The sequence below is a fragment of the Triturus cristatus genome, chromosome 4_1 (assembly GCF_964204655.1).
Source record: "Triturus cristatus chromosome 4_1, aTriCri1.1, whole genome shotgun sequence".
NCBI lineage: Eukaryota > Metazoa > Chordata > Amphibia > Caudata > Salamandridae > Triturus > Triturus cristatus.
The window spans coordinates 1,069,783,530-1,069,809,985 of NC_140585.1; positions in this window are offsets into that span (position 1 = coordinate 1,069,783,530).

Sequence of the window (26,456 nt, forward strand, 5' to 3'; positions counted from 1 at the left end):
TCTCCAACCTCACAGGGGATATGCCGCAGCATATCTTGATGACATCGTTATATATAGCCCAATGTGGGGAGAACATCTACTACACCTAGAAGCCGTTTTCAGAGCTATCCAAAGGGCTGGCCTCACCTTTAACACAAAGAAATCACTGTTAGGAACCAACACGATCCAGTATTTAGGTTATGCAATCAAGAAAGGACAGATATTTCCCCAATTAAACAAAGTAGAAGCTATCAGAACGCTCCCCGGACCCACAACTAAACGAGACGCCCGCTAATTTTTGGGGTTTATAGGCTAATATCGTTGATTCATACCCAATTTCTCTTCCATAGCCAGTCCCTTAACCAACCTCCTGAAAAAAAACAGTCATCCCGCATACACACCTGGACACCAGAGCACGAGACCAGCTTTAACACCCTAAAACGTGTTATCTGTACAGCTCCAGTGTTACACTGTCCTGATTTCAGTCACACGTTTGATCTCCAAACCGATGCCTCTGGCCTCGGTCTGGGTGCTGGGCTATACCAGCCTGACCATAGCGATTAACTAAAACCTGTACTGTACAGCAGAAAGCTCTTTCCACGTGAGGTGAACTATTCAACGATTGAGAAAGAATGTGTGGTATCCTGCATGTTATATTGTAAGGTGTTTTACCAGCCCTGGTCTACCAGTGCCTGTGCTCTGACTCAGTAGAATGTTGAAGTCTGATGATGCCTCGGAATGTTGGGACTGTGAGAGGCTGGGACTGGGACGGAAGTTCATAGTCCTCACTGACCACGCCCCCTCACCTGGCTCGCGAATAACAAAGACAGCCTGAGATGGTTTCTCGCTTTACAACCCTTCTCTTTTCAGACATTACACAACCCAGGGACAGGACAAATTGGCGCAGACTACCTGTCCTGGTACCCGGCCTCTGAATGGCCCCGACGTCCATTCCAAAGGGGGGAGATATGTGAGGAGTCCGACGATCCAACCGCCCGGTAGTGGGGAGAAACTGGGCAGAACATGCACCCATCTCAGGGATCACTCAGCGGTCTAGCGGCACTGGTGAGGAGCACGGAGGTGCACCTGACGTCATCGGCGCGAGACAGACAAAGGTGCTGGGATCTGGAAGGAGGTGTGTCCGATGGTGGAAGGAGCGGAGCAGAGATGTCCGACACGGAAGCAGCGGCAACAAAGAGGCGGGGAGAAGGAGATGGAGCAGCCGAAAGAGCACGAGGGAGGGAGAGACGGAAGGCACGAGATCGCGGAAGCAGCGGGTACCCAGAACAAACCCGTTGGCCCAGACAAGAGGGAGGACGCCTGGGTCCCTACACCACGGCCCAGATCAAGGGTCACGGCAAAAGGTGAGTACCGTTAGGGTGATCATTCTGGTGGGGGTGGTGGGGTGGTGCAGGACAATAGGGCACGTTGTTTCAATTGCTCTGTCACCTGGCCAACCCTCACTCCTTCCCCACATGGCGTCTGGTGGTGGTGGCACATAGTGTATACAAGAAGAGGACCCTGTTATTAAAACTGGTTTCTGTTTTATCGTTTATTTCCCCTCCTTTCATCTCTGAGTGCCCTGGGAAGACGTGGTCAGCAACGACCAGACCAGGACCAAGCCTCAAGGAGCCCCGGGGTGGACGACCAAGAGGAACACTCCTTAAACACCCTCCCCTTACTTTTTCTTTGTTCTGTTTGTGTACCTGATTTGAAGGCCACCTGTTTGGATGGCAGTACGGACCTTATGGGAGTGATATACTAAAGAGCCTGAAAGCGGTTGTCTCATAAAATATTAAAATCCCTGAAATCCTTGTACGCGTGTAGTGTTCCCTTCGCATTCCAACGTCAGGGAAAGGAAAGTCACCTTTTTAGATAGCCCCACTCACCCCCTCAGTAGCTTGACACGAGCAGCCAGGCTTATCTTTAAGGTAAATGTGTAAAGTATTTACAACCATGCTCACAATAATCCAATGATGACACACAAATAGACTTCACATGAGTTTTATAAAAACAAGTATAAACTTAATGTAAAAAGATATACGATAAGACCACACAATAGTAGTCCAACGTATGAGGTTGTGTAATATTTCTCCTGGCCGGTTGTTAGGCCAGCCAGCCCTTGTAAGTTCTGGCGGTATCACTGAGCACTTCTAAACATTCTCCTGTACTCCTAATATCATATCATACAGTTCGTAATGCTAGAATCAGGCCCTTTTGCAATGTAAAAATACTGTAATGCGTAACAGAGCAATCAGACACTCTGCAATGAAAAGAATGTAATTCGTAAGAAAACAACCAGGCACTTTGCAAGGTAAAATAATACAATGGGTAATACAACCCCTAGGTATGTCATTATGCAAAAATAAGGCAATGCGAAATACACTAATCAGGTAATTCGTTATGCAATGCGAAATACTAATCAGGTAATTCGTTATGCAGGAACAATGAAATGCGCAATACGCTAATCAGGTAGTTCATTATGCAGAAACAATAAAATGCGTCATTCGACAATCAGGTAGTTTGTTATGTAGATAAAATGCCATACGTCATACACTATTCAGGTAGTTCGTTATGCAGGAATAATGCAATGCGTAATACTCTAATCAGGTACACCGATATGCAGAAATGATGCAATGTGTAATACGACAGTCAGGTACTCCGTTCTCAGAAATGGAATAATGCATAATACATTCAGGCCCCGATCACCGGGCCTTAAGCGGTCTCTCCGCCTCTCCTTCTGACTTGCAGTCAGCCTCTCAACAGTTGCCCCCAACATGGTACGATGTAATCCAAAAGTGCAGCTCCGCACTCCGGCCCCTGTACTGCCACTCCCTTGGCAATAAGGGCCGCGATACGGCCCGAAGCAGAGGCTCGCATTGCCAATACGACAGAGAGGCCTACAGCGTCTACCTCCGAGCCCGCGCCCCGCCCCAGGAGTCAACACCAGTTACTTGTGGGGTGCGTACCCACTCTCCTCTCCTCATCCAGCGGCCGGGCCTCCAATGCACCTTTGTGAATTGGCAACGGCAGCTTGGGCCGGCAACTCAGCTCCTCCGGGACTGCCGGTCCGGGCCGATTTAGTTACGAAGAGCTCAGGCTGCCACAAAGCACACGAACACAGTGCTGCTGAATCTTCCTTACGCTTCAGGTGCATGATCACTGGGCACTCCGCACACAGATCTCAGGATGCACAAAGATCATGCGCACAGCGTCGCTGAGACTCACTTTACTCTGGTGCACACAATAACAAGGCAAATCCTCACGAAAGTCTCACAGTGCACAACTCCCCTGCACACAGCACCGATGAGACTCACTTGGATTCCGGTGCACACAACAACAAGGCAAATCCTCACGAAGGTCTCACGGTGCACAACGCACCCGCACACAGCGCCGAATCCGCCGATGAGACTCACTTGGATTCCGGTGCACATGATCACTGGACAATCCGCACAAAGGGGTTCAGGCTGCACAAAGCACATGCACACCGCATCGCTGATCCTTGCTTGGACTCCAGGTGCCCCCGATCACAGGGCACGCCTTACGAGGGTCTCAGTTGCAACAAGTATGCACTCACAGCGTTGCTGAGACTCTCATGGAAACTTTTATGTTCCTGTGTTTCCGAACAGGGAGCCAGCTCACCTTGGCCCCTTGGGGATAAGTTACTTCAGGACACAGCACACTGGCTTTGAAGTTTTTGTGTTTCAGGGGGCACTGACCCCTGTTCAAACCAGTTCTGGGTGCCTCCCTGCCAGTGACACCTTTCTTCCTTTTATTAGTTGGGGTCTGGATTCTCAATCACTCAACAGGCCTCTTCACCTCTAAGGGCTTCTCCTCCCCCTACACTCCAGATGCAGGTCAGCCTGTTGCTGTCTCACCTCCTCCCCTGGGTCAAGACATTCCCCAGATCCTATCGCTTTCAAATCCAGACAGTAAATCCACAGCCAGGCAGAGACACATAGAAATGTCAGAGCACAAAAACTCGGCCATTTCTAAAAGAGTGTCTTCTGACAACACAATGCAAAAACCACCTACATAAAAAAATTTCTTATTATACTGTGAGTTCAGGCATACTAAACTTCACTTTGCCATCTTAAGACTTTAGGAAGATAGGCTGGAAAATATATTACACAGCCTTCCCATTCTGTCCTATGGGCAAGATGGTCTTTCAACAGTGAAAAACGAAATGGAGATGATTTCACTATCAGGACATGTCACACACCTTAGGTCATGTCATACCTTTCACATGCAGTACACCCTGTCCAGGGGGTACCCTCGACCTACCATAGGGGTGTCTGATGTCCATAGAAAGGGAAGGGTAAGGTCTGGCAAGTGAGTACGCTTGGAAAAGTGCAAACCCTAATTTATTTCTAGCACTTGTTTTTGTGCAAAAGTAGCGACATTACATGCAGTGGAGTCAGTCTCACATTTGAGTGCAGGGTGAGGTCAGTACTAGACTCTGGTTGGATCTTAACCTCATCGGCTATGCCAAGGTTGGGTTTTCTGAGTCTCAATCAGGTTTTGGGGGCATCTGCCAAGTATGCTAAATATCTTAACCTTTGTCTGGCTTGCTTTTGCAGTCTTAGGAAGCCTTCGGTGCCACTGCTGTCACGCTTGCCAAACATAAGATCTTATCTCAGTCTGGTGAGCCTGTCACCTGTGTCTCTTCTGTGTCGTGGGTGGGACGTGGTAGGCATCTGTGAGGCCCTCTTAGTTGCTTGTGTGGTGGATTCACCCACAGGCCTAAGCTGAGTTGTAGCACATCTGGACTGCACAGGCACACACTCCACACCCTCCCACTCTCACTCACCCATGCCTGTGTCAGATATGGACAGAACTTCTAATACATTAAGACGCATTGCCTGAACAATTCCTCTCACTCCAGTACAGAGCCAGAGCATGCAAGGCAGGCCCTGGCAGGCAGGAGGGAGGAGGCAGGTGGACAGACTGACCAGCAGAGAGTAAACGGGTGACACTGAAAAACATAAAAATACCTAGCATAAAAACTGAAGCACCTTCCAGAATGTCTGACAGCGAGACCCACACACAGCAGGCCACCTTTGAAGCACCAGAAACTCAAAGCGCAGAGCTCAAGGTCGCCATGAAAAAATGGTGCGTGCCCCTAAAATGTTATGTTTGACAAGAATGTACCCCATAATACTGCTGAGCACAGCCTATACAGTGCGCACCACAAACTGAGTTGTTATTGAGGTACTATTAATGTTAAATGGAACAACCCATCTGTGGGGTTTCCGTTTAATTGACCTTTTCAAATGGAAAGGCTGACTTACCCTTGCTGGGATCCAAGTCTGAAAATCGCAGATTATACACACATCTGAACTGTGCAGCAGGTGGGGGTGCCTTCTAAACTAGCTTACTAAAAAGCACAACCGCAACCCATGCCCCGCAGGTTAAACTGAGGTCTCTGCAGAGCGCACATTAACCAACTAAGCTATCTTTCTAAGAGTTGAACCTGTGACATGTAAGTGGCGCAAGCATCTCCGTAGTTAGAAGATAACCGGCTATAGGAGGTCACCAGGGAGAGTGACTGGGATGTACTTGAAGGACATATCTAAGTCGGATGCCTTGTGTTTTGTTTTTTGCCAGCAAATTAAACTTGATTTTGTTCCTTGGGCTGTGGTAAATAATTTAATTACCGGTACTTAATTTGATGCGGAAAATTAATAAGAATAGCTCAGTAAAATAAGAGGCAGAATCCGTGGTATTAGAGATTCGGAACGGGCTTTATTCCAATAACAATTCGAATTGTGGGCTTCATATTCCATCACCACGGAGGTTCAGGAAGTGAAGGACAATACATTATTGACAGGTAATCATTTTTATAGAAGAGGCATTACAGTGAAACAGATGCAGGAGGCGTAACAGTTGATAACGGAGATAAAGACATACATGCGTAACTAAAATGGGTGTAACTAGGCGTAACTAAAGAACGTCATTAGGTATGATGTCACAAATGGGTGGTTCCATGAAAGAATTTCGCAATGTCAGCAAAAATACTTGGCAGAGATGCGCGCGCAGCAGCATGACGTGTGATTTGACGTGCAACTAGGGGGAGAATGGGACTTGACATTTAGCTCTACATGTGGAGACAGAAGTCTGGGGTTATGTCAACCTAATCCCAAATCATATCTAATATCCTATGTTTAAAGAACTGTGTTATCCAAAAAGAGAGGTCTCTTAGGATAGAATCTTATTCTATACTGACTATACTGACTGTTAGTGCGTGTACAAGCGTCTAAGTGTCTACACTAGATGCGAGGGGGTAGGAATATTCCATGGTAACAGGGTTTATGAATTACTTGCATGAGGACAGCGAGGCCTGGCCCCTTTGCACGGTAGCTGGAGGAATGTTTACCTAAACTGCTAGACAGGAATGCATCGGATGAGGAGCGGAGCAGAGCAGATAATCTTGAAGGTGAAATACAGTTTTTGGCAGGCAGACAGGCCGAGTCAGGCACCGTTAGCCGCGCAGGGAGTAAGACAAAGTTCATGGTCACAGATGCAGACTCAGACTGGAGCTTTCAGAGGCAGAAGGCAGGAAAAGGCTTGGTGACAGAATTCGGGCCTACTCGCCTGAATCTGTAAAATGTGGAAAGTGAACCATATAAAGTCGGTGGCCTTTCATACTTAGGAAAGGAATATCTGACCCATTCATGGTGGATCTGAAAGAGGACATGTTGACGGTGGACGCACATGTGTTTGCGTCTTCATAACTGGAACTGGAGGGAACATACATGTACTTATGACTTATACATGAAACCGTTGGGGTCCAAGATAGGGGACATAACTGATCATAAAAATCCATATTTCCACATTCCCTCCTTGTCCCCTACTGGCCCTTAGGAGATATCAATCTTCATCAATCCGTCGATCTGTTCATATAGCATCATTTGTTCTTCTTTCTTCTTCCGGGATGAATGAAATCTTGGTGGTGGAATACACGATGTGGCACACAGACCACAAATCGCTGGTCCACATTGTAGGCATAAGCAGCAACTGAATAGTATGAGAAGGCCAATACCTAGGAAGGATAGGATTCTCCATCCCCAGGCTGACAACACGCTCCAGAACCAACCGGACCAAGTCCAGGTGCCTGGACTCTGGTGTATCTGGCTTACAATCTTATGAAGGCGAGTTATGGCTTTATATACTGACGGCGAATTTTCTGGTATGAAAATGCAACAACTTGATTCGATGACCCTACAAGCTCCGCCCCTATCGGCCAGGATGACGTCAAGGACAAGACGATTCTGAAGCACAACAATCCGCATAGCAGACTGTTCTTCTGTTAAATTGCCTAAGGCGGAAATAGTTTCGTTCACTACTGCTTCAAGGGTTCTGGTTAATCTACGTATCAACTTACTATTAGTGACTGTACCTATATAGGGGAAGAAACCTTTATTGAAATCTGTGTATTTTTCCCATGCTGTTTCAGTGTAATCGACGATTGGGAGATCTCTCTGCTGTCTATTGTGTACTAAATGAGTATTTCTATGATAATCAGGAGGAGCTAGGAAAACAGGTGGTAGGAGGAATGCTATGTAACAGGTACCATCCCAATCTAGAGGTAGGCGTATATATGCGGTCTGGCCACATATAAAGTAGGAATGACGAGAAGCTCTAAATGTAGACTTGCCTTGATCACTGAATTTTATCACAGTGGTGCATTTACTATGGCCCATGTGTATGGAGTCATTCTTTCTTATACATAGTTCCCCTTTTACTGGGAATACGGACATGGCGGGCAAGATTGGTGTAGCTTCAGATTCAACGTTCAGGATCATGAGGTTAAGTGTAAAATTACCTAATCCGTATACTTCATTTTCTAGATCAGTTCCTGTTCTTTTGGGAAGTCCCTCCTTGTTAGGGTAGCAGACTTTAAGCAAAACTAAGTTCAGGTTTCCCCATACCCAGTTGTCTTGATAAACTGCGGAATTCGAATCTAGGGAATTAATCAAACTAAACCATGCTCCACAGGAGCCATTGTGTGTGAACGGATAGGGAAAGAGGGGCAAAACTCCCTTATAGTTCTGATAGGGAGGGAGTCGGCCACATATCCAACAATTTGTGGCATTGCTGGTTTGATGGGAATGATGTAGCATACTAATGAAAGTGTTATTGCGCAGCGCAAATCTATAGGACAACTCATGCGGGGGTAATTCACTAAAAGAATGTTCAGCAGTAACATTGTAGACATGTTTAGAAATAGGATAATATATGTGCAACAATATACTTGCAGCGATTATTAAAAGACTTAAGAAAAACAAAATTAATAACGTCACTGTGCAATGACTACGCAGTGATTTACAGTACGCATGCTTTTTCAACTGCATCTTTCGGTTTCTTTCTCTATTCAGGTCTAGGGGATACATGTCAGAGACAAATTCGACCGATTCACCTTGGAGAGGACTTAAACAATCAAATAGTCTGACTTATTAGACCGTAATTTTAGTTTGTATAGTTCCTTATCGCTTTGTTCAACCAAAGGAAGCTTTGAGTCAATCGGTGAAGACACGCGAGGTGTAACGTTTACATCAGACGGTAGTCCATGAAATTTCTTGATATGACTTGAATGTAACCATCCTTTGCGACCTTCGATCTTCACGGCTGTCCTCGTGGTGAGTAGTACAAGTTGAGGCGATTTCCATCTAGGATCCAGCTGAGTCTTCCGGTCAAAATTCCGCACTAACACCAGGTCCCCGGGAACTACGTCATGGGGTTTCATCTCGGTGTTGTCGGGAAAGGCTGCAGCTACCTGTGAACGACAAGATTGTAGTGCAGACATCAAGGAAGCCAGGTAATCTGTCAGCATATTACAGTCAACATCAGTTAATTTGCGTGGTATAGGCGCCCCCCACATATTTGGTGGTCTGCCAAAGATCACCTCATAAGGGGATAGCCCTGTTCGAGAGTGCGCTACCATTCTCATATAAAAGAGTGCAACTGGTAAGGCTACTACCCAATCGACACCTTTCTCTCTACATATTTTGGACAATCTAATTTTCAGAGTTTGATTATGTCGTTCCACGAGACCTGCTGCCTCGGGGTGTCAGACACAGTGAAATTTCCATTGATAGCCTAACAAAAGTGAAACGTGCTTCATTAGTTCGGATGAGAACGGCTGGCCGTTATCTGAGTAGACAACACGTGGTAAACCGTACCGTGGGAAGAATTCTCGAACCAACTGTTTGGCAGTAGTCGGGGCAGTGTAATCTGAGACCGGGTAGGCTTCTGTCCAACGGGAAAGAGCACAGACAACTACAAGAACATATTTGAATCCTCGACATCGTTCCATCTGGATATAATCCATCTGGAGGACTTCAAAAGGGTGATCAGGAGGCTGAAATCCACCCTGTTCTACGGGAATGCTTTTACCTGGGTTAAACTGACAACAGATCATACAGGTACGAACTTTTTGTTTAGCTGCTGCTCGTAAATGTTTGTTGAACCAAATGTGTTGAATGCTGTCTAGCATAGCTTTTTCTCCTAGGTGCGCTGGACTATGTATTGTATTAATGATAACTTGAACCATAGAGTCAGGAAGGAACCATACAGATTTTTCCTTCGTCATCCATCCTTGATTTGTTTGGATCCCTCCTAATTCAGTCCATTTCTTTATTTCATCTGATGTAGCATGTGTCTGTATGTCAATTACGTCAAGAGCGGGATCCGTAACCGTCATGCAATGTGTTGGTGTCGGAACTATTGTCTTTGTCATGTCAGATGTGTGAGTTTGAGCAGTCTGTTTAGCTGTTCTGTCAGGTAGATCATTGCCTTGGGAAATGATATCAGCAACTTTCGTATGAGCTTTACATTTCATAATTGATATTGCAGTGGGTAGATGTATTGCATCTAATAAGGCATGAATGAGGGGTCCGTGCTGAATGTGGGCACCGTGAGAAGTTAAATAACCTCTCTCTCGCCACAGCACGCCGAAGTCATGTACAACTCCGAATGCATAACGTGAATCAGTGTATATGTTGACTTTCTTATTTGTGGCTTGAATACAGGCTTGTGTCAGAGCGATGAGCTCTGCTGCTTGAGCTGACAAGGTATTTATGCAATATGTTTCAATGACTTCAGTGTCTGTTGTGACTGCATACGCGGCCACTAGCTCTCCTGTACTTGTTCTCATACATGAACCATCTACATACAACGTCAGGTCTGGATCTGACAATGGGACGTCTGTCAAGTCTTGTCTAGGTTTCGTCGTGATAGTAATAACTTCAATACAATCATGTGCTAGTGGGTCTGTTCCGTTTACTGGCAAAAGTGTGGCAGGATTCAATGTACTACAACGTCTGATTTCTATGTGTGGCTGAAACAATGTCAATTCGTAACCGGTAAGTCTTGCTATAGTCAAGTGTTGTGTTTGCGTTCGGTTCACAAGAACCTCTACTGCGTGTGGTACTTGTACTGTCAATGGATGTCCTAACACTATGGCATCGCTTTGTCTGATTGCTAAAGCTGTCGCTGCCACTGATTTCAGGCACGCAGGCAGAGCCTGAGCTACGGGATCTAATGTACTAGAAAAATAAGCACATGGTTTGTGTGATGCTGCTTGTTCCTGTGTGAGTACTGACAAGGCAGTACCTTCGCGTTCTGTAACAAAGAGCGTAAAATGTTTATTGTAACATGGTGTTGCTAAAACAGGTGCTTGGCATAAAGCTTTCTTGAAGCTTTCAAAGGCGTGTGTATGTTCTGGAGTCCAAGGGAGGACAGTCGATGTGGCCGCCTCCTGTGTTGTCAACTGAATGAGTGGTTTTGCTAGAAATGCATACTGAGGGATCCACTGCCTACAATATGAAGTGAGGCCTATAAAAGCCCGTACCTCCTTTTGTGTCTTGGGTATTGGCATGTTAGCAATTAACTGGATGCGATCTGACGTAAGCTGCCTTCCCTCCTTGGACAGCGAGTGCCCAAGGTAAACAACTCGCTGGACACAGAATTGCAGCTTAGAAGGGGACACCTTGTGCCCCTTTTCGGCCAAAAATTGTAAAACCGTCAGTGAGGCTTTTTCACATTCAGGTTCGCTTCTAGCGGTGATCAGCAGATCATCGACATATTGAAGCAGGGCAGTGTTGACTGGCATGTGGATACTGTCAAGTTCTCGTTTCAGTGCTTGGCTATAGATGCTGGGGCTTTCTGTGAATCCTTGAGGTGCGCGTGTGAATTTAAAGCTTCGTCCATTTAAACTAAATCCGAACAAGTATTGGCTTTCCGGATCTATTGGGACGCTGAAAAAGGCATTCTTGAGATCAATTACAGTAAAGAATGTTGCTTCGGAATCAATGGCTGTCAGTAATGAAGAAATGTCTGGGACTACGGGGTATTGTGGTACAATACATTTATTTAATTCGCGCAGATCAATAACCAATCGATATACTGGCGGGGCTTTTGGATCAGTTCGTTTAAGAATCGGAATTATCGGGGAATTACATACATTGGAGTCGGTTTCCACAACCACTCCTTGGGTAATAAGCTCGTCAATGATTTGCAGTAAAGCCACTACAGCATCTGGGGGTAACTTGTATTGTCGCATTCGTGGTAGTACCACTCCTGTCTTTAGTGTGACTCGATATGGTGTAATGTTCATGCAACCAACATCTGTAGGGCCTTGTGCCCATAAATGTGTGGGTAAAGTCTGCAGTCGGTGATCCATGTCTCGGGACACATAGTGCCCTTTGAAATCACGTAAAAACAATCTTACTCCTTCCGGAGAACAACATATTATAGCTCCTAGAGCTTTCAATGTTTTTATACCTAACAGGTTTTCTGGACATGATTTAGTAAGCAATAAATCTGTAGTTCGTGTCAAGGGACCAATCGTAAGTGGAAGAGGCTGTGATACTTCGTTAATGATAGGTTTTCCCGAAAAACCAAGGGAAATATTCTGTGAGCCTGAGAGGGGTGCCCCTGGAACTTCACTACGTTTTATGGTTGTTCGGCTTGCCCCTGTATCAAGTAAAAATTTTCTATCTTGGCCTAATAGTTCACTGTGTACATAAGGTCCTTCTTGATCTACAGGGACCTCGATAAGGGGTAAGCCAACTTCCCTCTCTAGGCTGTTTCATAAGTATCGTTGATAATCAGGATAGTCATACTGTGCGGTCTGGAACATCTGTCGTGTCGTTGTTTGTGTGGCAGCAATAGGCTGCGGTGGTGGAGCTGGCATAGACTGTTGCGGAGCTGGCATGGACTGTGCATGCTGCGGGGCTCCTTGTTGGTTCTGATCCTGTCTAAGTGGCCGTGGTCTTTCTTTTGTAATACCTATGGCGATATTATGCTTTAAGACTGGACAATCGTGTATATAATGACCTGGCTGTTTACAATAGTTGCATGTCCCCTTTACAGACCCTGCTGAATCACTGGACTGTGTCATACCCTTTTTATGACCGTCAGCTGGAACTGTCTGGGAAACTAGCATTTTCATTTTCGTGTCTTTCATGCGTCTTTGTTCATGTTCTTGTTCCTCTCTAATTCTATTGTGATGGTACTGTAGCATTTGTAACATTTGTGACGGAGTGTTACCTTGCCAGGTACTCTCGAATTTCAATACTCTATTCTTAACCTGGGGCAAGGAATTTTCAACTAATTTTGTCACAAACAGATGTGGATACGATTCGCTACTTGCTTTTATTCCACTATTTATACCAAAACATTTTTCGAATCGGGCATAGAAATCACTAGTGTCTTCATCTTGCTTTTGTTTACAGGCTGAGATTGCACCCCAGTCTTCCTTTTTCGTAGTTAATAAACGTGGCAGTACCTGTACTAATAAACCTGGTAGTATTTTGGTCTTTTCCCCAAGCCCCAAACCTGGACCTCGAGCTGTTTCTTCGTTTTCTAATGGTGTCCAATCTATCTTTTGGTCTCCCACCTCCCAATCCTTTTCTTTGAGTTTTTCGTAAATGCCCGCAGGCATTAATACCTTTAATATTTTCATAATGTCGGGATAGGTATACTCTCCCATGAGCAACATGTCTTTAATTTCACGGTGGAAACCCGCTGGGTCTTTGTCATGACTGGGTACCACTTTCTTCATTTCTAATAGTTCCATTTTAGATATGGGTGTGTATACAAACACACGTTTAAACTGATTGTCATCACCTTTTATCGGGTGCACTTCGCGTAAGGGATTCTGTCTATCCATATAATACGTCGTTCTTTCCTTGATGGGCAGTGAGACATGTTCGGGGCATACAAAAAGAATGTACTGCTTTCTGGATTCTAGTATTTCTCTAATTAACTCAGTACCTGAACCTCTCCATTTATTCGTGAGTAATTCAGTCAATATATCAGGTAGGGGACCAGGATCGGAGTGTTGGCTTTTATATAATTTAAGGAGTTGTTGAATCATGTAGATACCAGCTAAACGCTGTTCATCTGGGGTGAGGTTCAAAAACGTGTGCGCTAGTGTATCATCACTATATTTCCCGGGACTGTCAACCCAGTGAACGGCTGACCTGGCTAATTCTTGTTCGTCCATAGAATCGAGTATATGAGAACCCCTTCGTTCTCGGAGTAAGTTGTCAGCGGCTTGGAACCAATGTTCGGGGGACCTTATATTTACTATAGGGGTTTGGAAATTTCTGTTATTATCTGGACGTATCGGACGTATCGGATCAGTAAAGCATCTAGTATTATTACAAGATCTTCCTCTACCTACATAGGCCATGGTTTCTAACTGTCCTGTGGGTAGTTCTAATTCTTCCTCCTCCTCGTTTTGTTCAGGCTGGTCTACCGCTAATCTTTCTTCGTGTATTCGTTCTACTTCTTTGCGGATCTTTCGGCACATAGCTACTATACTTAGTAGTTTATCATGTCTCCCCTCTGATATATTCCGACTCCATGTGGTAAGAATTCGCATTTCTTCCGGATTTACCCCTGGTCGGTCTTGATTTCTGATCACACAATTTATGAGGAAACGTAACAGTTCCCCCTGTATCTCCACTTTCTGGTACTCCATGGCTCTATTAATACTTTCAGAATCTCGCCCTGACTGGACAAAGTGATATATATTTTCTAAATGTGTAGTCATTCCTGGTAGCCTCCCTAAATATATTGCAGCTCGTCGGATACGTAATGATGCCAGCAGCATTTCGTCCTCTTTGCCGGGCACAGGGTCATATCTACAATCTACTAGAAGTTCCTTAAGCATGTCGGGAGTTACTAGTTTGGGCGTACGTTGGTGGGCTAATTCTTGAAAGGAAAGTTTATTTACTCTGGGTGGCGTGGAAAAAATGTTTGTTGTACCTCCTGTAGCACCGCCTGGGGTGCTGGATGTGAAAGGATTCGTTGCACGTGATATAGCAACCATAGGTGTGGGTACAGCTGTAGAAACAGATGTGCTTGCCGGAACTTGTGTCGGAGTTTGTTGTTGCGGAGGTACAGACGGAGGGTCTTGGCGTTGAACCCCCTCGGCAGGCGGTCTATGTGGTGCAGTATTAGCATACTCGGGAGCTGCGTCGTCTAAATAAGAGGAAAGGAAAACATCTTCTGCGGTTCTGGGATGCCCTTTGGGATGTGCTTTTATCGGAAACAATGGAGGTGGCAAGTCTTTTGGTATCTCCGGAGTAGCCTTAGGTAACCCTTCGGCCAGAAGAGGATACATACCATTCATAAGGGCATTTCTTTGTCTGTCTACTTGTTCTGATTTTGCTCGGGTACCTTCTTCAATTAATAGATTTTCTCGGACTTTATTTGAATTCTCCTTACTTTTCTCTTCCTGTCTGAGTGCTTTTTCTGTACGTCTATATGATTCTTTACGCCATAATTCAATGGCATCTTTCTGTGATTGTCTAGCTTTCTTTTTCCATAATTCTTCCTCTACTTTCATGATGCAATCTGCATCCCAGGTCCCAGCTGCGGGCCACCTCTGACTTTCTGGTAATTCCTTGGTGTAGTCTACCCATAAATCAAGAAATAATATGGCGTCTAGGCCATGTTTATGATACATGAAGTACCCTGGAGTGTCCCTAGGAGGAATGGGAACAGCTTCTTCGAGTACCCCTTTTCTAGTTTTGATCTGTCTTAATTTCGAAAAGAGCGGCATATTGAGAACTGATCTGATACCTAATTTTGAACACGTTTAATACAAAAAAACACAATAATGAACAGTCATTCACACCACAATATGCAGAACGTATTTAAAACATTTAACATTTAACATTTAATGAACAACAATGATGGCCATTTAGGGAACTAGTCACTAAGCATAATACTCGGCACTAACTAGGTAATTCTGAATTATATACTAGACATACTAGATATACTGCTAAACAGTACAGATACACTGCTGAAACAGTGCAGACCGGATTTGTGTACCCAAACCCGTCTTGACCGGCACAACCTATGTGCACGTCAGAACGCCTCCCCGGCAATGGTACTCACCGGGTAGCTCGGAACGGAAGGCCTCGGAACTGAACTGAACTGGACTTGGACCGGACTGGACTCGACTCGAAACTTCGGAACTTCGGAACCTGGTGGGCCTCTGTATACCTCGGATCTTGCTCTCTCAGCTAGGCTCTGGTCGGGATACTTCGCACTTCTCACCGCCTCGTCTGGGTGTTGATCGCAGCCTCAGTTACCCCCGCTCGGCAGGAGGGAGATACAGGAAATCCTGTGGGTACGCGTTGTTGTCCGTCCAGCTGTGGCAGGAGACCGGGCCTGCAACGCACCTCCGGCGCGTGAGATGAGAAAGTGTCCCTATTCGGGCGCCATACATGTGGTAAATAATTTAATTACCGGTACTTAATTTGATGCGGAAAATTAATAAGAATAGCTCAGTAAAATAAGAGGCAGAATCCGTGGTATTAGAGATTCGGAACGGGCTTTATTCCAATAACAATTCGAATTGTGGGCTTCATATTCCATCACCACGGAGGTTCAGGAAGTGAAGGACAATACATTATTGACAGGTAATCATTTTTATAGAAGAGGCATTACAGTGAAACAGATGCAGGAGGCGTAACAGTTGATAACGGAGATAAAGACATACATGCGTAACTAAAATGGGTGTAACTAGGCGTAACTAAAGAACGTCATTAGGTATGATGTCACAAATGGGTGGTTCCATGAAAGAATTTCGCAATGTCAGCAGAAATACTTGGCAGAGATGCGCGCGCAGCAGCATGACGTGTGATTTGACGTGCAACTAGGGGGAGAATGGGACTTGACATTTAGCTCTACATGTGGAGACAGAAGTCTGGGGTTATGTCAACCTAATCCCAAATCATATCTAATATCCTATGTTTAAAGAACTGTGTTATCCAAAAAGAGAGGTCTCTTAGGATAGAATCTTATTCTATACTGACTATACTGACTGTTAGTGCGTGTACAAGCGTCTAAGTGTCTACACTAGATGCGAGGGGGTAGGAATATTCCATGGTAACAGGGTTTATGAATTACTTGCATGAGGACAGCGAGGCCTGGCCCCTTTGCACGGTAGCTGGAGGAATGTTTACCTAAACTGCTAGACAGGAATGCATCGGATGAGGAGCGGAGCAGAGCAGATAATCTTGAAGGTGAAATACAGTTTTTGGCAGGCAGACAGGCCGAGTCAGGCACCGTTAGCCGCGCAGGGAGTAAGACAAAGTTCATGGTCACAGATGCAGACTCAGACTGGAGCTTTCAGAGGCAGAAGGCAGGAAAAGGCTTGGTGACAGAATTCGGGCCTACTCGCCTGAATCTGTAAAATGTGGAAAGTGAACCATATAAAGTCGGTGGCCTTTCATACTTAGGAAAGGAATATCTGACCCATTCATGGTGGATCTGAAAGAGGACATGTTGACGGTGGACGCACATGTGTTTGCGTCTTCATAACTGGAACTGGAGGGAACATACATGTACTTATGACTTATACATGAAACCGTTGGGGTCCAAGATAGGGGACATAACTGATCATAAAAATCCATATTTCCACAGGGCGAACAAAAAATACAGATTTTGCTTGTTCCACTTTTATGGCAGACTTCTCCGGCTTCATCTGGCTGCTGGAGAGAGATGGATTTTTTTGTCTAGTTGCAGTTTCGACTCATTTAAGGTAGCACAGAGCAGGCGCAGAAGGTTAATATGCCTGCAGCAGAGAACATGTACTATGCAGATTACAGAACAGTATTTCATGTGCAATGCTCAGATGGATGCTGCTTTTTTCAAAGAGATACTTTTGTTAGTGTGCACTTCATAAGTTACAATCATGATCTATCACAGTCAGCTGTGAACTGCCATCAAACCGGTTGATGAAAACAGCATGGTACAGGTTAGAAAGTTATGTTTTTTCCCCAGTCTTTGAGTATCCTAATTTTACTAAAAAGGTTTTTTTAAGTAGAAATACATTGTCAATTGAAAGTCAACTCTAACCACTGTCTTACATTGCAAAATTTGCATTAGTGGCAATAATAATTTTAGCCAATTTGTTCCAAATTTGTGCTTCAAATGTTCTTTTGCTTACATTTTTTTCCAAATTTTCTGGGAGGCGGGTAGAACCTCCTATCAAAACCTTACCTGAGGAAGTCTGCCTCGCTGAAAATCAGACTGGTTATAACATCTGCCTTTCAGCAGTGCTAGTTGAGGATGTGGGTGTGTTAAAATATACCAGTGAATGTTTATGCAGTGCTCTATATAAGTTAGCATTTGCAGCTACATTTTCTGTTCAGACGTCATTTTAAATGACGATTAAAATGAATCCTTTGCCATTTCCGAGAAAAAGCCTCTGTTAAGTTTTGTTTCTGAAATGTTGAAATGTTGCCTCAGTAATGAATAGACTGTTCATATTAACGCATACCTTTCTCACTAGATAGAGGCCCTCTCCTACTTGACTGGGGGCGGGCGCGGGGTGAAACGACCTAGAATTGTGTTAGGTTGTGTGAGATACAAGAACCGAAGCCTATTTTTTGTATTTCACTGTCCAGCGGCATCTGCTTGGAAGATTCCACTGTGGGCATGTCTTTGTCTGTATATGAAACGTACATAACGCTTCTCTATGTTTGTTGATTTCAGTTCCCTCTGTACCACTCTTCGAGACTGTGAAGGCAGAGCTCCCACTCTGAGTGTATCTGAATAAAGCAATTATTGGTATATTCTCCACTGTTTTTCCGACTCTTCCTTTGGTATGGAAGGCTGAGAGGTGGTCAGAAGTGACCCAGGTGGCCCCAAGTGGGTCATTTCCTTCAGGTGGAGCCAATAGAGTAAGTGTGTGGCGCCAGTGGAGGAAGTGGGTGGAGCTGGGAGAAATGGGTGTGGACTCCTAAAGAAAACTGAGCACCTGGACTTAATATTTTACAAATTATCCACTGTTCATACAGTTATTAAATCGGAGGGATACCTCCTCTATATTGCTGGTAATAGACACAACTACCTGTGTATCATCTGCATGAGATATTGTATTAAAGCCAAAGAATCTAATTATTTTAGCAAGTGGTGCCAAATTGATGTCAAACAGCGCAGGGCTCAACGAAGAACCCTGTGGAACTCCACAAGGAAGGAGGAAGTAACTGGAGGTGAATTCGCCAAAGGAGACTGACTGCGCTCTATCATTAAAAAAATACATTAGAAGGTTAAGGGTTGTGCCTCCAATCCCAATCTCCACTAGGCTTTGTATTAGAACAGTATGGCTCACCTTCTCAAAAGCAGTGGATAGGTCGAAAAGGACCACCTCAGCCTTTCCACCATTATTCACTATAACACGGATCTCCTCTGTAGCTCCCACCAATACAGATTCAGTACTGTGTAACTTCCTAAATCGAAATTGTGCTACATCCAGAATGAAATTCTGCTCAAGAAATTCTGAAAGAGTCAAGCACAGATATCTCTTGAGAACTTTGGCTGGTACTGAGAGCTTAGAGATGGGACGGTAGTTATTTTCTTCACTTGGATTTGGGGATGGCTTTTTGACAAAGGAAGGATTGAAACCTGTTTCCATTCTAAGGGAAAGCTCCCAGAATTTATAAAGTTATTCAGTAATGCTGTGAGGGGCGATGCTAAGGTATCAGCTAATTCCTGAAAGACTTTAGCGGGGCAGGAGTCTGTTGCATCCCCAGACTTGGTCAACTTTTCAGGTGTGAGCCACAGAAAATTAAAGAAAACTGGATGGATGTTATCCAGGGAGGTAATTTTATAGAAAGAATACTTGTCACTCTGGCCTCCCTTAAAGTCCCTATAGACCACCTCAACTTTGTTTATAAAAAATTCGACTAGGTTGTCGCACAGAATTTGAATTGGAACTAAAATGTTAGCATTAGGGGGGGGAAGAAAAGCAGCTGAACAGTTCTAAACAGCTCCCTAAATCAATTGCTAAAACAATTGCTAGCTGATTTGATTCTTTCAATAAAAAATGTGTTTTATCAGCTTTAATCTCCAATTGTTGATCTAGGATGAGATGGTTATTTTTAGTCTTCTCTCCTGGGGAGTAACTATGCATCCAAATTGTTTCCTGTTTTTGACAGCTTCTTTTTAGTTCCCTTAATTTTTGTGAGTATCAACCCACTGTATGGCGTGTACTATGACTTTTGAATGCTTTGAAGGGAGCCACTTTGTTCGCTGCCTCTCTAACCCATGTGGAAAAATTGGCCACATTTTCATTGGGGTCATCGCTTACTATTGGTGAGGCCCGAAAAGACTTAACCAAGACTCTATTAGGCCCTATTGGCTTAACAGAAGGAAGAATAATACAAATTTTATAGCCATATGAAAAAACAAAGATGAGGTGCAGCGGATGTGAGGCACCGAAATAGAACGAAATGCGTTGGTGCTCTACTGCTACAAGGTGGGTGAGGCATTGGTTCCTTACTGCTATGCAAGGGAGGTGTCCCTACAGTCGCAGGGGAGGTGATGTGCTGTTTTCTGGCACGCAGCCTTGGTTCCTTACTCTGGTGCAGGGTTGATGAAGAAAAGGGCACCCAGGGACGATGTGTTGATGATGCGTCGAAAGTCAAGTCATACTGCGTTGATTCCACAGTGTTGAAGCAGGCTCTGCATTGGAGTCAGGAGACACATTATGGACTTTGTTGATGCGGTGCTTGATACTCACTTAGTTGCAGTTCTTTGGAGGTGCTACGACAAAAAGCTGAGGTCTGAGTTGTAAGCCACAGCTGTTTCATTCACTGGGAACCACTCACCGGTGCAGCCAGCAGGGATGTGTCAAGTCTTGGCGGTGATGCCCTGATTGTGAACAATGCTTGGAGTCAATGTGTGGATTGTTTTCTTGAAATCACCAGAATTCACTTCTAAGGGCCAAGGAACTGGATTTGGCCCCACTTGGCAAGTCAGGACTCTCAGCAGGCAGGTGAAGTATTTGATGGCCCTGCGACTTCTTAACAGGAGGCAAGCTCAACTCAAGCCCTTGGAGAACCTTTGAAGCTGGATGTAGAAAGCAAAGTCCAGTCCTTTTACTCCCAGGATAGAAGCAGCAGGCCAGCACAGAAAAGTAAACAGCAAAGTGGCAATCTATCCTGACAACAACCCAACTCTTCTTCCTGGCTGAATGTCCTCAACCCAGAAGTGCTCTGAGTATATGGTGTCAGAGGTCCAGCACTTTTACCCATTTCAGCCTTTGAAGTAGGCAAACTTAAAAGGAAAATCTTTGTAGTGCACAATACCCTGTCTTTCCCTGCCCTGGCTCGAGACACACTACAGGGAGGTGGAAACGGCTTTGTATGAGGACAGGCACAGCCCTCTTTAGGTGTCAGTGTAAGCTCATCCTACGGTTCTAGCTCAGGAAGACTCATTAGCCTGGTGATGGGTCAAAAGGATAAATAATAATTACCTGTATTTGTAAAGTGCAAACTAATCACCCTTAAGAGTCTCAAGGTGCTAGGGGCCGTCAGGGAGATTAAGCAAGCTATTGCCCAGAGTCACACAGTGCTGGACTGAGCTGCCATTGGTGATCGAACCGTGAACCACATGCTCCAGAGTTAGCCGCCCTGGCTGCTGCACCACACCTCTCCCCACTACGCCATACACCTCTACAGGATATGCAAGGTACACCTCATCTGCCTTTATATGACTGACTGGAGTGAATACACAAGCAGCCCAACTGTCATCCTAACCCAGAAGTATATTCCACAGACAGGCTCAGAATGGTTATAGAAAGATAATGCCAACTTTCTAAAAGTGGCATTTTCAGACCTGCAATTTAAAAATAACCCTGGGCGTAGTTTGCGAAGTAGCGCTGCGCGTGGCTACGTGAAGTGCACTTCGCACTACGCGAGCCACGCGTAGCTTCGCAAACTGCGTAGTGCATTGTGCAAGATGCTGTTCGCACTGATTGCACAGTGCCTGATGCTTGTCCGCACTGTGCAATCGGTGCAAACTGCATCTTGCACAGTGCAAGCAGTCGTTTTCTGCCACTCGAGTAGACTTCTACTCGAGCGGCAGCTTTCTCAGCGCGGACTGGTAGTTTCTCATCGCGAGCGGTCACGAGCATACGCGACCACTCGCAATGAGAAACCTGACCTCCCCGCGTTGATTAGCTCGCCGGGAGGTTTATTTTCCACGCTCGGGATTGGCAACTTGATGTTGCTGATCGCGAACGAGGAAAAAGTCTCGCCAGGATGTCATTTTGCTTGCTCGCGGTCGCCAACTTGACGTTGAGGACCGCGAGCAAGCACAAAATGACCGTTGCACTACGCTACGCATTTTTGCACTGTGCTACGTGCAATTCGCGTAGTGCGAAGTAGAGCAAAATTCGCAAACTACGTGAGCGTAGCCTAGTGCTTTGCCCAGGCTTATTTAAAAACCAACTTCAGTAAAAGATGTATTGCTAAATTGTAAGTCCAGAGACACCAAACTTCAATGTTCTATCAGGTCCCAATTAGATGGAAGATACACTTGTAGGATGGTACAAGGCAGCTCCAATGCTGATCTATGGGAGAGCTATGCCTTGCTGTAGTGAAACACGAAATTTGCAGTATTTTATTACCAGGACATGCAAAACACAACAGTACATGTCCTACCTTTTAAATACACTGCACTCTGCCCATAGAGCTACCTTAGCAGTGTCTTACATGTAATGACAGGGAAGGCTTTGGCCTGGCAAGTAGGTGCACTTGCCAGGTCGACATAGCAGTCCAAAACTGCATACACAGACACTGCAGTGGCAGGTTTGAGACGTTTGTAAAACTATGGGCAGCACAATTAGTGCTGCAGGCACACAGGTAGCATTCGATGTACAAGCCCTTGGCACACATGGTGCACTGTACTAAGGACTTACTAGTAAATCGAATATGCAAATTATGGGGAAACCAAATACCATTACATTTTAGACAGGAAGCAATTGCACTTTAGCACTGGTCAGCAGTGCTAAAGTGCCCAGAGTCCTAACACCAGCAAAAACGAAATGCAGCACACAATCAAAAACAGGAGGTCAGAGGCAAAAAACAGGGGAAAACATGCCAAAAGATGTCAGGTCTAATAGGGATAAATATGTGCAAGTAGGTGTACGTGCATTGGGCTATTTGGGTGTACAGACTGTGAATGTCTTGCTCTGGTTGCATGCATTGGTGTATTTTAACATGTGCATTGTTTACCACTTTGTTATCGCAACACACACGTATTTTCCTGTTTCGACCCCTCTCCACCTGTCTATTTCACATCTTCAATTCTTGTTGTACCACTTATCAAAAACCTCACTAGGAAGTGATGCAGCAAGAAACGTGAATGTGTGTGGGAGACGATCAGATAGTAAGAAAGTGTGACACAATATCAGTACTGGAAAATGGACGTACTCTAGTAAGGTGCACAGTGGTGCCAGTCCATTCTCTTTTCAGGTTAAAGGGCTCTTGAACCAGGGGCATAACAGAAGGGACCGCAGGCCCCGCAGTATGGTGCGGGGGCAAGAGCCTCAATCACTTCTGCAGCCTGTATACAAAGGCACGCAAACACATCCGAGCAGCTGCTGCCTGGCTACAGCCTGCTGCGCAGCTCAGCCCTTCACTTCGCCTTCCTTGTGACGCACAAGCGGCAACGTTGAATTATTATATTGAATTGCTGCTGGAATTTAAGGGCCCCAGGTGAAATAGCGCCCCCAGGTCTGTGGATGTCACGGACTATTGAGTAGAAAGAAAAATACATCAGAGTTGAGAGTAGGGGAGGTGAAAGTCGATCTCGGAAGGAGGAGAACAGAGGAGAGGAGGCTGGAATTACAAAGGTACGGGTGAGAGGCAGAGAAAAAGAGGGAGAGAACAGTGTGACAATGAGGGATGTGATAAAGTAACTGCTTCAGGAGTGATAGAAGTGGAAGCAAGTGTAAGAAAGTTGAGATAAAGGCAGAGAGAGAGAGATAGATATAGAGTAAGACAGTTGCAAGAGACAGAAGGGTCAAGAATTGATAAAGAGAGCAGTGCGAAAGTGACAACTTAGATAAGAATAAGAGATCAGACAGGTGTGTGGGAGAGCAAAAGACAAATGAATGTCAGCCGAGAGACATAGAAAGGGACGGTGCGAGACAAGCAATAAGCAGATAGACTGAAGCAAAAAGACAGTTGAAAGAGATAGATTGTTGGGGTAATGTGAGATAGACACAGGAGAGTGAGATAGAAGGGGAGAAAAGGCCCTGTGATATTAGAAAGAAACATCTAAGGGACATATTAACAAGGGCTTTATCTCCGCTTTTTTGGCTTCAAAAGCCAAAACAGCAGAGATAAAACTATCACCCTATTTCCAAGAGGGTGCTAACATGCATAATCACATGTTAGCACCTTTTTTCCCCATGCCTCCCTTTGCATCTCTAATGAGATGCAAAGTGGGTGTCACTTGGCAGTACAGATTTGCAAATATCGCAGATGTGCACATTGCGCAATTTACAAGGCTGCCCCAGCATTTTGGCAGACGTTAGTTTTTGGAGAAAACTGCTGTTTTCTCCAAACACTAACGTCTGCTAAAATCCTGACGTATCCATCCCTAACATAGGGGGTGGATTATGCTGCTATGACCACAGGGTCGTATCAGCAAGGTTATCGCCCTTTTGCAGGGAATATCGCTGGAAAACCAACGATGTTCCCTGCAAAACAGCGATTTCCTCCGCTATCTCTGGAATTTGTATCGGTCTGGAGCGGCGCGTTGTTAATAACACGCTACCAGGGCGATAAATTCCAGAGATAGATGGCGATGAATAACAAAGCGCTAAGCGCACTAGCGTTTTTCATCGCCATTCCTTGATGATATGCCCCTAAGAGTGGTAGGAAGAGACAGATGTGAGACAAATAGAGATAGACAATTGAGAAACAGCTGAGAAGGACAGAAGTGCTAAGAAAGGCATTTTACACAGGGAGAGGCAGGTGTGTGATAAAGAGACAGCTGAAGGCAACCGAACAATATAGAAGGGGAGACCTGTGAGCGAGAGGTGTGAAAGACACAGAGAATGGTTAGAGACTGCTTAGATCGACGCAGAGAGAAGGGGACAAGGGAGAGAGAAAGACAAGTGAGCAAAATAAATGGGAGAAAGGGGACAAGGAAGAGAGAAAGACAGGTGACTCTAGGGAGACAAGAGAGAGGGGTGAGAAAGAGACATGTAGGCTAGACGGTGATTAGAGAGATAGCAAGAGAATGACAGATAATAGAAAATGGGTGAGGGAGAGTGAAATAAGTGAAAAAGAGTTGTATGAGCGACAGACAGGTGTGAAATAAGGAGGTGAGACAGGTGAGAGAGTTGATAAATAGCCTGTTATGTAAAACAGAGACAGGAGAGAGGTAAATAAAGAGATAGATGACTGAGACAACTGAGGCAGACACAGAGAGATAACTAGCGATGGCAATCGAAGTGACGAAGAGACAGCCAAGATAGAAAGAGAGGGGAGAGAGGTGAGAGAATGTTGATAAAGAGACGGACTAGATATAAAGAGACTGGTAAGGGGGAGTAGGTGAGAAGGGTGATAGGGAGAGGCAAGTGTGAAAGACAACTGAACAAGGGTGAAGGGTGTAAGTGGAAATAAAGAAACACACAGGTTAAAAAAGACAGATTAAAGCAAAAGGCGGTGGCAATAAAGAGGCATAATTGACAGAGGGAAAAAGGGACATAGAGATAAGTGATATGGAAAACAGGAGAATAGAGAGAGCCAGGTGGTGCAGAGATAAAGGCTAGATAAGCAAAAAACAAGCAGTAAAGAAGAACAGAGGAAGCGAAAGGGATGAGATAAAAGATTGAGAAATGAAGGTGAGATCAACAGAACAGGAAAGATGTGAGGACAGAACAAAATGAGAGAATCAAATCGACCAGAATGTTAAAAAGAGTAGAAACAGATAGTAAGAAGTATTAGAAGAGGAAAAAAGTCAAATGAGTCCAAAAATAATGAGAAAATTAATCATTTACTCATATAAAAGTAAATTTATAATGGGGAATTATTTTATGGAGAATTTGTGTACTGTATTTTAAAGTGTGGGTCACTTCACATATCACAGAAACCCCCTAAACCCCCTAAACCCCATGCCCTTGCTATAGGTATTCTTGAAAATCCTGGCCTTAGCAGCTTTTCCAAGTTTGTAATGATCCTCAGTTGACTGGATAGCCAAAGGCAATATTTACCACAGGTGACCCAACAGGCTCCCCTTCTCTGACTTTTGTAGGATCGAGGGGAGATAATTCTCTCCCGAGCGGATGATCTCAACTGTCTTTTATGGCAGTATCTTCTAAAACCGTTTTAAGACACAAATGACCACATAACAAACATCTGTATGTGCCAGACGTATTGGACCAGTTGTATTTCCTGGCACACATTCCATTGTTCTGTCAGGGCGGCAGGGTAAAGTAATTTGCTGTCCTGGTGGAGGCACCGGCCACCAGATTATAAATGCCCTGTTTGTTACATGGCACAATGAGCGGGATGGAGTCCTGCACCAAACAGTTTTCTTTTTTCATTTTGAAATACCCGAAATGGGATTTTATATTTGAAAATAATAAAGGCAATGCTCCACTCCCCGTGGGAGTTCTCTACAAATGCGAGTGGAGTATTTAGCAGTTTTCAGTGCCTCTTCCTGCTAGCCTTATCCTTATGGTGACCGGCAGTGAAAACTGACCTTTAATTCCACCCATCTAAACCAGATTGGTGGAACTACAAGTCTGCCTTGAACAGCTCTTAATCCACAGGGCCGCCAAACGGGTTTAATTAGAGCAGAGATGGAGTAGTCTCTGCCATTATTAAACCTTGGTCCGCCCACATCCAAATCAGGCTAGCGGACCATTATCTTGGCTACAGATGGAGTATGCTTACCGCCAAGATTTAAATCGGGCCCTTTGAATTTAATACTAAGGTGATTTATTCGATCAGTTTGCACAGCCCTTTCTTGAACCACCTGCAATATGTAAATCTGACCGTTCACAGCACTCTGTAAAAAGCATTGGCAATGAGAAAATTCCGATAGAATAAAATGATAGCCCTCATAAATACTTCAGCGTATCAATTCCAAAAATGAAATGATATTTCTAGCTAGTCTGAAGTTAAAGTTACAGCTTTAATGGCTGC